At 36.1% G+C, this 8357-nt stretch overlaps 1 protein-coding gene and 1 long non-coding RNA gene across 2 annotated transcripts in view; both read right to left on the reverse strand.

Moving 5' to 3' along the window:
* The window catches only part of LOC125222599 (cell division cycle-associated 7-like protein), a 95563-nt gene that overhangs the window by 17287 nt on the left and 69919 nt on the right, over positions 1-8357 (reverse strand). The window lies entirely within an intron of this gene.
* Positions 3641-4120, reverse strand: LOC125222655. The gene is made up of 3 exons (XR_007176598.1): positions 4049-4120; positions 3879-3965; positions 3641-3811 (listed from the first exon to the last, which is right to left on the reverse strand). It is a non-coding gene; the product is annotated as an uncharacterized LOC125222655 (long non-coding RNA).

The raw sequence follows: 8357 nt of genomic DNA on the forward strand, positions 1-8357 counted from the left end.
CTAGCTATATTTTTCTCATAAGCATGAAAAGCTTGCTTTAGGGAGCTGCTGCCTGATCACGCCTTCAGAGCCAGCGGGGGGGCCCCCACCAAAGCGACCAGGGTCGACACCAACGCCTTCTTCCGCACTCAGACCCTTAGGAGGAGGGATTTTTTAAGGCACTTCAGCTGGATGCCCGGTAGTTGTTTTCCGTCCATAACCTAAACGCCCATGGCTCCCGCCCAAACGAAGTGATTCAGTTCGGTCATTATGTGTGATAAAGTTTATTTATATATGTCTAGAATGTTTATTTTTAAGTGAAGTCTGAAAAAACTCATCAGTACAGGGACCATCCCATTTTAAAGCAACAGAATGCGTACCTCCACAAGACATCTGCACCCAAAACATGGGTTAATAAAACATCTTGATTTGCCATCAAGACTTGAAACTCAAAACTAGTGATTTACGTAAAGGTGTGAGGATGTGGGAAAACCTCACTTTTGGTCGGCTACTTGAAGTTAAACCCCTTTTGAGGAACCATTTTGCTGCTCTTTCATCTCCAAAACCCAGTCTTCCATGCTCCCCTCTACCCCACCCATCCACCTACATCAATATTCCTTATCCCAAAAAGTGAAATTGGATAGAACACCAATTTGACCAGAAAGCAAGAAGCTAAATTTGGGGGAACCGGGGTTTTATGGGAGAATAAGTTAAGAAAACACATGTAACGCAATAGATAATGGTATATCATTGGCAAAGCTTCCCTTTTATATTCACCCAAGACTGGTTAGACAAAAGATTAAGTTCAAAGCTCAAATAAATGGACGTAAATATAGAGGGGGCTCAAAAATCTTATTTCCCACTCATCGTCTCATAATGCCATCCTCCTGCACTTCAACCTGCAAACCAGGTGACGAACAAAATCAGGATAATTATTATCTTTTGTTTTTTTTTTTTTTTTTTCTTTGGGCGGGGAATGTTCAACAAATTACAGGAAGTGATTAAACAGAAAAAAAAAAGCCAACGATTCTTAAATTCATTGGTATATCTGACAAATTATGAATCTAAATGGCTTCAACCACCGAAAATGGTATATCCTTGTTGGCTAAGTCGTTGCAAATCTTTAATAAAGGGATCTAATCATCTAGAAAAAAAACAAAAATAAGGATATTGATTTTTTTTTTCATTATAAAAATCATCTTGAGCAGTGAATTTTGTGCCCAAGATGAAGAAAAGCTTTTAGGAGATATATCAAGGTGGGCCCAAAACCAAATTGAGATGGGATAGTCCATTATCAAGCCACTACAGTTCCATTATCAAGAAGGGAACATGAAATGCTTCAACTGCAATAACTCTCACGCTGGCTGGCCTTCCGACGGGGGGAAAAATTTTGTTTTCTACAAACAAAGCCCCAGGAAAACATACGAATATCGAATTAGAAAACAAAAAAGAAAACAAATTCTGTAAACTCAAGAACTGCTATAAACAAAAGGATCAAACAGCATTAAAAAAAAATTATTGTAGACTTCAATGCAGGGGAAACGTAAATACCCCGGGGAGGCCATGGTTGACCCCATGTGCAAACATTTTGTGGGACTACTGAATGCCCCACCAGCAGCTAGTTACCTGAGGTGTGAGAAAGTTAGACATGTTGAAAAGGGAAAAAATCAAGCATAAAGCCAGCATATTTTGGGGTGGGACATGCTGTGAGAGTTTAAAAAAGAAAAAAATTTAAAAGGAATAAATGTGTTGGAAAAATGAGGCGGGACGCCCCCCTTTGTAGGATCCCCCCAGGAAAAGGGAATTTTGGTTCCATAAATAAAAAAAAGCCAGGTACCTGTACCTGCAGCTATCCATCCAGCCCTACCTCCTTTTAACGACAATGCAACGCCAACATCTCTTAATAGGTCATTTGTAGTGGTTTGAAACTCTGTTAATTTTTTTCGCAGGGTTTGATTGAGGGCGTTTAAAAAGTTTTGCTATACTTTGGAGAAATTTTTTTATTTTATCTTTTGTTTTTTTAGTCCGCAAATACAAATCTATCACTTCTAACTTTCTACATATATAGGGGTTGTTTATAGTGAGAATTACATTTTATGTAAGAAAAGAACACCACCCGGGGCATATAAATTTTAATGATATAAAACACCCCATTTTTTAATATTAATTCATTACAAAGTGAAATTTTTCAGGGATTCAATCCCGGGGGATGCATTTTTTCGATTTTCCATGCTCAGCCCCAAAATTTTAAAAAAGTATTCTCATTTGAATTCTTCAAACACACACACACACAAACAAAAAAAAGTAAAGAAAAAAATTTAAGAACTTACAAGTCACCAATTTGAATGTTTGGCCGGGTTTCCCCCAGCAAATTTCTTCCAATAGTGTAGCTGGTTTCAGCCAGTTTAGAATGTTTATTCTCTTCAAGAGATTTTCATCAATCCAAAATTTCCCTTCCCCTTTTTTTTAGCAAAAATACATCCCGTTAATTTTCAGAAGACAACATTAGATAAAAAAAAAATCGGCAGATCACAAAATCAGCAAATGTTTTCTTTTTGGCCCCTTTCCCAAACCTTTTAACCCTTTTCCCGCGCTTTTTCTGCCCTGTGACACCCATGGGTTGAAGGCCCTTTTCCCCCTGAATGACAGATGTAAAATAAAACACCAGAAAAATTTGGGTAAATAAACATAAAAACACATGCACAATGCAATTTAAATGCCCCTCATTTGGGCCCCTTTTTTCCCCCAAATAGCATTCCCACCTTTTCCCGTACCTGAATCCAAGAACTTCAATTCACTTTCCACTTCAACCCCCAATCAAAATAATCCTAGTAAAAGAAAAGTTAGAACCTGTTCCCTAGGATCTGCAAACATCTTTACTGAACAGGGTTTTTTTTCAAAAGACTGTCAAATGGTTTTTTGGCACAAATGGTTTATTGGAAAAAAAAAAAGAAACCCAAGGGGACATTCAGTCCAAGTATGAATTAAAGAGGGAAATCAAATTCAGCTCAATGACCAGATCCATCCCAACCAAATGAAATGCTTAAATAAAAAACAAAAAGGAAACAGGAGTTTTTTAAAGAAAGGACTTTACCTTTGGGAATATACCCGTCACCAAAAATTTTAAAAAAGGGTCCGGGACCATTTTCCGGTTTATTTAACGTTTTTGCCGATGGAGACGCCCATAATTTCCTAGGATGCTTCAACCGCCATATCTGTGTATTCAGATTCCCAAAACCGGAAATTTTCCTTCATTCTGAAATCAACTTGCCGGCCTATGGTTTTGATGGTTTCGAATGTGCAGCCCCGACAGTTCTCAATCTTTTGGCAGAATTTGGGGAAAATTTTTCCGTAGAATCTTCAAGTCATCTGCATTAAAATTTCCTTCCTTTTCCCCCTTCAAAAAGAAATGGTTTCTTTCTATCTGTGGATAGGAGGAACTGTCAACAGAGGTACAGTAATAATATATCACACTGAATTTATTATTCAAAATTAATTATTAACACAATAAAAAAAATACCCCCCCGTCCAAAAAATAGTGCAATTTGGATGACACGGGGTTTAATGATAAGGAAAAAAGAAAAAGGAAAAAAGAAAAAGAAAACGGTGGGGGTTTTTTAAAAAAATGCCCAAAGGGGTTTCTCTCCATCACCTTTCTCCAAAGGCCTACAACTTCAATTCTAAGAAAGAATAAATGACTTAACGAATTTGAAAAACTAGTTACGCTTTCCATGTATGCATTTTTGAAACACGTTTTATTGATTGCATCAATCAAAATTAAACTATACATGCATTGGTAAGTACACCCATGGGTTGAAGGCCTCTTCTCTTCCTGAATGACACGGATGTTAAACAGTAAAACACCATACGATCATGGATAAATAAGTCAGAAAACTCACAAGCACACACTGCAGTTGCAAGCGCCCCTGCATTTCGGGCACTTCCATTCCTCCAAACTAGCTACTTCCTCCACCTCTTCACCATACCTGGATCCAAGAACTTCAATTTACTTGCCGTTTCGAGTACCTAAATCAAGAGCTAATCTTAGTAAACAGAAAACGTTTAGAACCTGTTCCATAGGCATCTGCGACATATCTTTACTGAACAGGGTTTCTTCTTCGTATGATTCCTGCATACTGCTGCGGGAGCCTGTTTTTTTGACGACACTGCAGCATTGAGTTTACATGTGAGAAAAAGAAACGAAAAACCAATTTAGGCACATTCATCTCCACAGCTATATGAATTTAAGAGTGAATTGAAATTCTGCAGCTCAATGATCAGATCCATCGCAGCTTAAATGAAATACAATAAATAAAAAGTAAATCGGGAGTTTTCGGTATGAATAGGACTTACCTGATGGCAATATACCCCGTCACCAGATTTACTAACTTGGCTACCGGCATCCGATTTTCCGGTTGATTTAACGTTCTCTGCCGACGGAGACGCCACAGAATTACCTAGGGATGCTTCAACCGCCATTTCTGTGTAGTATACGGATATCCAACACCGGAAATTTTACTTAATTCAGTTTTCTTTCTTCTGAAATCTCCGGCGCTGTGGTTTTGATGGTTTCGGAATGAGCAGCGGCGACAGTTTTCAATACTTATATTGGCAAAATTGGGAAATTTCCCTAGAATCTTTCGATGTCATCTGCATTAAATTTTCTTTGCCGATTCCTTTTCTCGCCTTTAAGAGAAATGGTTGTCTTTCTATCTTAGCTCTGTTCTGTGTAGGAATGATCTGTAAACAGAGGCGTACAGTCATAGTCTACTCACATAAACACACTGAATTTATTTATTCAAAATTAACTATTAACACAATAGATATAATAATTTCTATATTGACTTCATTCTCATTAATACGCATATTTATAACTTTATTACAGTATTTTAGATTTTTAGTTACATAATGGCTCTAATGATACTTATTAAGCTAATAGTATCCAATAGTAATTCCCATTCACTCCAATTTAATTTGCAGTTGTACTGTGTGGTTAAAATATATAATTAAAATAAAATTATATTAAAATTCTAAGATCTCGTAAAAATTTAAAATATTACATAATTAAAATCTTATAATTATACTACCCCCGTACCATAGAAATATGTCCACTTTCCATTTTCGTCCGACCCATAAAAATATGTGCATTTCATTTTTGCAATGATATATCAATTTAATAATGTAGGTCCAATTTTCTACTAACACTACTTTAACTACCATTCTCCCGATCTCTCTTATTTTATCATACCATTATCCTCCTCTCTCTTACTTTAATTTTGGCTTAATTTTCATGTCATACACATTGCCTATATTTTTATGGGAATGAGGGAATATGATTAAATATGTAAATTACGTGATCAAAATTTTAGGATTAAATAACTAAAATTGAAATGACTCATCCTTCGTTAAGCAGTTGATAAGGTTATTTGACCAAAAAAAAATTAAACGGCTAGAAGCACACCGTATAAAGTGCAGGACATGTAAATCCTTATTTTTGCATTGATGTTTGCACTATGTGTAATATAAAGTCATATGTAACCAAATGCAAGTGAACGGATCCAAAATTTCCACAATGGGATATTGAGAACTTTTAGGTGCTTGCATTGTTTGCAACCTAGATAATAGGGGATTGCGAGATAAATAAATATGAAATGATACATATTACAATTGTTGCTATAACTAGGGTTCGCATTGTCATAAAAGCAACAATGAGTTGTTATAACTGCAACCGATAATACTCTTCCTTTTCAAATAAGCAAAAAAACTACTCCCTCTGTCCCAGACTAAGCGAGACGTTTCATTTTCTCATGTGTTTCGGAAAATGATAATAAATAGTTAGAATGAAGAGGAAATATCACAAGAGAGATAATATTTGATAAGGATCCATGTATTTTATGATCCATTTCCCAAGGATTACCCATTTAATGATGTTTGATCTAACTATTTTTGTGATATTGATTTTCAATTTATCAACACAAGGCAAAAGATAATAAAGATCCAACCAACAAAAATTGAATCTAAACAAGAATGGATGGAAGATTAGGAATGGAAAGAATGTGTATAAAGATGAGATAAGAGAGCTACAACCATAGGATCTTAACAAAAAAGATGGAGACAACCCTAGGCAACTTTCATTAGCTCTATCACCCCTTGGCTCCACTACTCAATGGATACACTCCATTGATGCATACCTCTACTTGAATCAATCTAAGATGGAAACAAGCAACCTTCAAGGAAGGAATTGGATACAATCCTCAAAGAGGAAACTCTCTAGGGTAGAAACTTTAATTCAGCAAAAACCTAGGAAAAGAAATGACATCAAAAGGTATTTATACTAAGGGACCAAAAATAGCAAATTTGGCCCACAAAATCTTAAGTATCGGACAATTCACCCGGTCGGGTGAATTTCGGGCTGCAAAAAACCCGCCCGGGTGTTCTTTCTGGACTCCTCCTTGCCATTCGCCATTTCACCCGGTCGGGTGATTTTCAGGGTGCAAAAAACCCGCCCGGGTGTTCCTTCTGGAGCTCCCCGCATTTCTCTGCGCGGCTTTAGTAAATCGCCCATAACTCTCTCCACCGGACTCCGATCGAGGCGTGCAAGGTACCCACGCGAAGCTCTTTCGAGGGGGAAGACATTGGTGCCACTTTCAGAGCATTTGGACGCTATCTCGATAGGCATAATGCTTAATGAATCCAGCTGCATGTGCAAATTTTGACTTACGGCTTCCTCCTTCCCCGGTTGGCCTTCATTTTTCAGCACGATCTTCACCGGCGGCTCCTCCGTCTTCATAGGCCCCTCCCGCGTGGATTTTTGAATGAACGTGGCAAGTCCTTCTCGAAGCCGCCTCGTCATGGCCCTCGTTGTGGTTCCGCCACGTGAGTTCGTATCAATATTGTAGTAGAAGATAGTCTTATCTGTTCTCTTTCTTACTTTACTTTTCTCTTCGCTCTAACTATTTTTTACTCCATCCGTCCCACTTTAGGAGTCCCGATTTACTACTTCTGGGTGTCCCACTTTAGGAGTCCCAGTTGGAATATTCCATAATTGGTAATAGACCCCACATTCCACTCACCTTTTTAAACTCACATTTTATTATAAAACTAATATATAAAAGTAGAACCCATATTCCACTATCTTTTTTCACCAACTTTCCTTTGTATTTTTTAAACCCGTGCCGAACTCAACCGAGACTCCTAAAGTGGGACAGAGGGAGTATTATTTTTGCAAGACATGTGCGAAAATGAAACATCGCGCTTAGGCTAGGACAGAGGGAGTATATAATACATAATTGCAAGAGATAAAAAATAAGAAATGATACATATGGCAATTGTGGTTATAACTAGTGTCGCATTGTCTATAAAAGCAACAATTAGTTGTCATAATTGTAACCAGTAATACTTTTCATTTTTGAATAAGCAAAAAACTAGTACTTGGATTGCAAGAGAATAACTGTCATTATAACTAAGTATCAACATTGTTAGTAAAACAGCTACCCCCTCCGTCCTCCATTAAGAGTCACACTTCTATTTCTGCACTCATTTTATAAAAATGATAATAAATATTTAAAATAGAGAAATGGTAAAGTAAGAGAAAGAATAATATAGATAAAAGTCTTCTCTACATTATTCTCTCTCTTACTTTATCATTTCTCCACTTTAAATATTTATTACCATTTTTATAAAATGAGTGCAGAAACGGAAGTGTGACTCCTAATGGGGACGGAGGGAGTAATATATATCATGATACCACATATTATAAATCTATAATGTAGAATTTTGTAAATAATCGTAATTCTAAAAAGTATAATTCACGTTAAAAAAATCTAAACAAAAACATAAATGATAAATCTGCAATACACAATTTGGTAAATATATATTTCATCCATTCACGAAAAACATTCTCAATTTATCATTTTCGTGTGTCCATAAAATATAGCCTTATTTCATTAAATGGAAACATTATCTCATACTTTATTCACATTCTCTCATTTTCTCTCTTGTTAATCTTTATCTTCTCTCTCATACTTTTTCTCTTTCTACTATCCTATTAATATACTTTTTCACCCCATCTCTTAATTTACTAATTTCTCATTAAAATATATGTTCACAAATAAAGTTATTTTTCGTGAACGAAGTAGGAAGTAATAATTATAAAAAGTATATTTTCACATAAAATGAATAAAACAATGAAATATTAAGAAAAAATGTAAAATAATTGAGGAGCATAAAATATTATAGAGATAGTATAAAAACACTACTCCCTCCGTCCCACTGGAGAGATGACCCACTTACCTTTTTGGTTTATTCAACTAAGAAGACTCATTACTAAAAATGAAAACATTTTTATCTCTGTTTTATTCTTTCTCTTACTTTATTCT

This window comes from Salvia hispanica, chromosome 1 (genome assembly GCF_023119035.1).
Source record: "Salvia hispanica cultivar TCC Black 2014 chromosome 1, UniMelb_Shisp_WGS_1.0, whole genome shotgun sequence".
Classification (NCBI taxonomy): Eukaryota; Viridiplantae; Streptophyta; class Magnoliopsida; order Lamiales; family Lamiaceae; genus Salvia; species Salvia hispanica.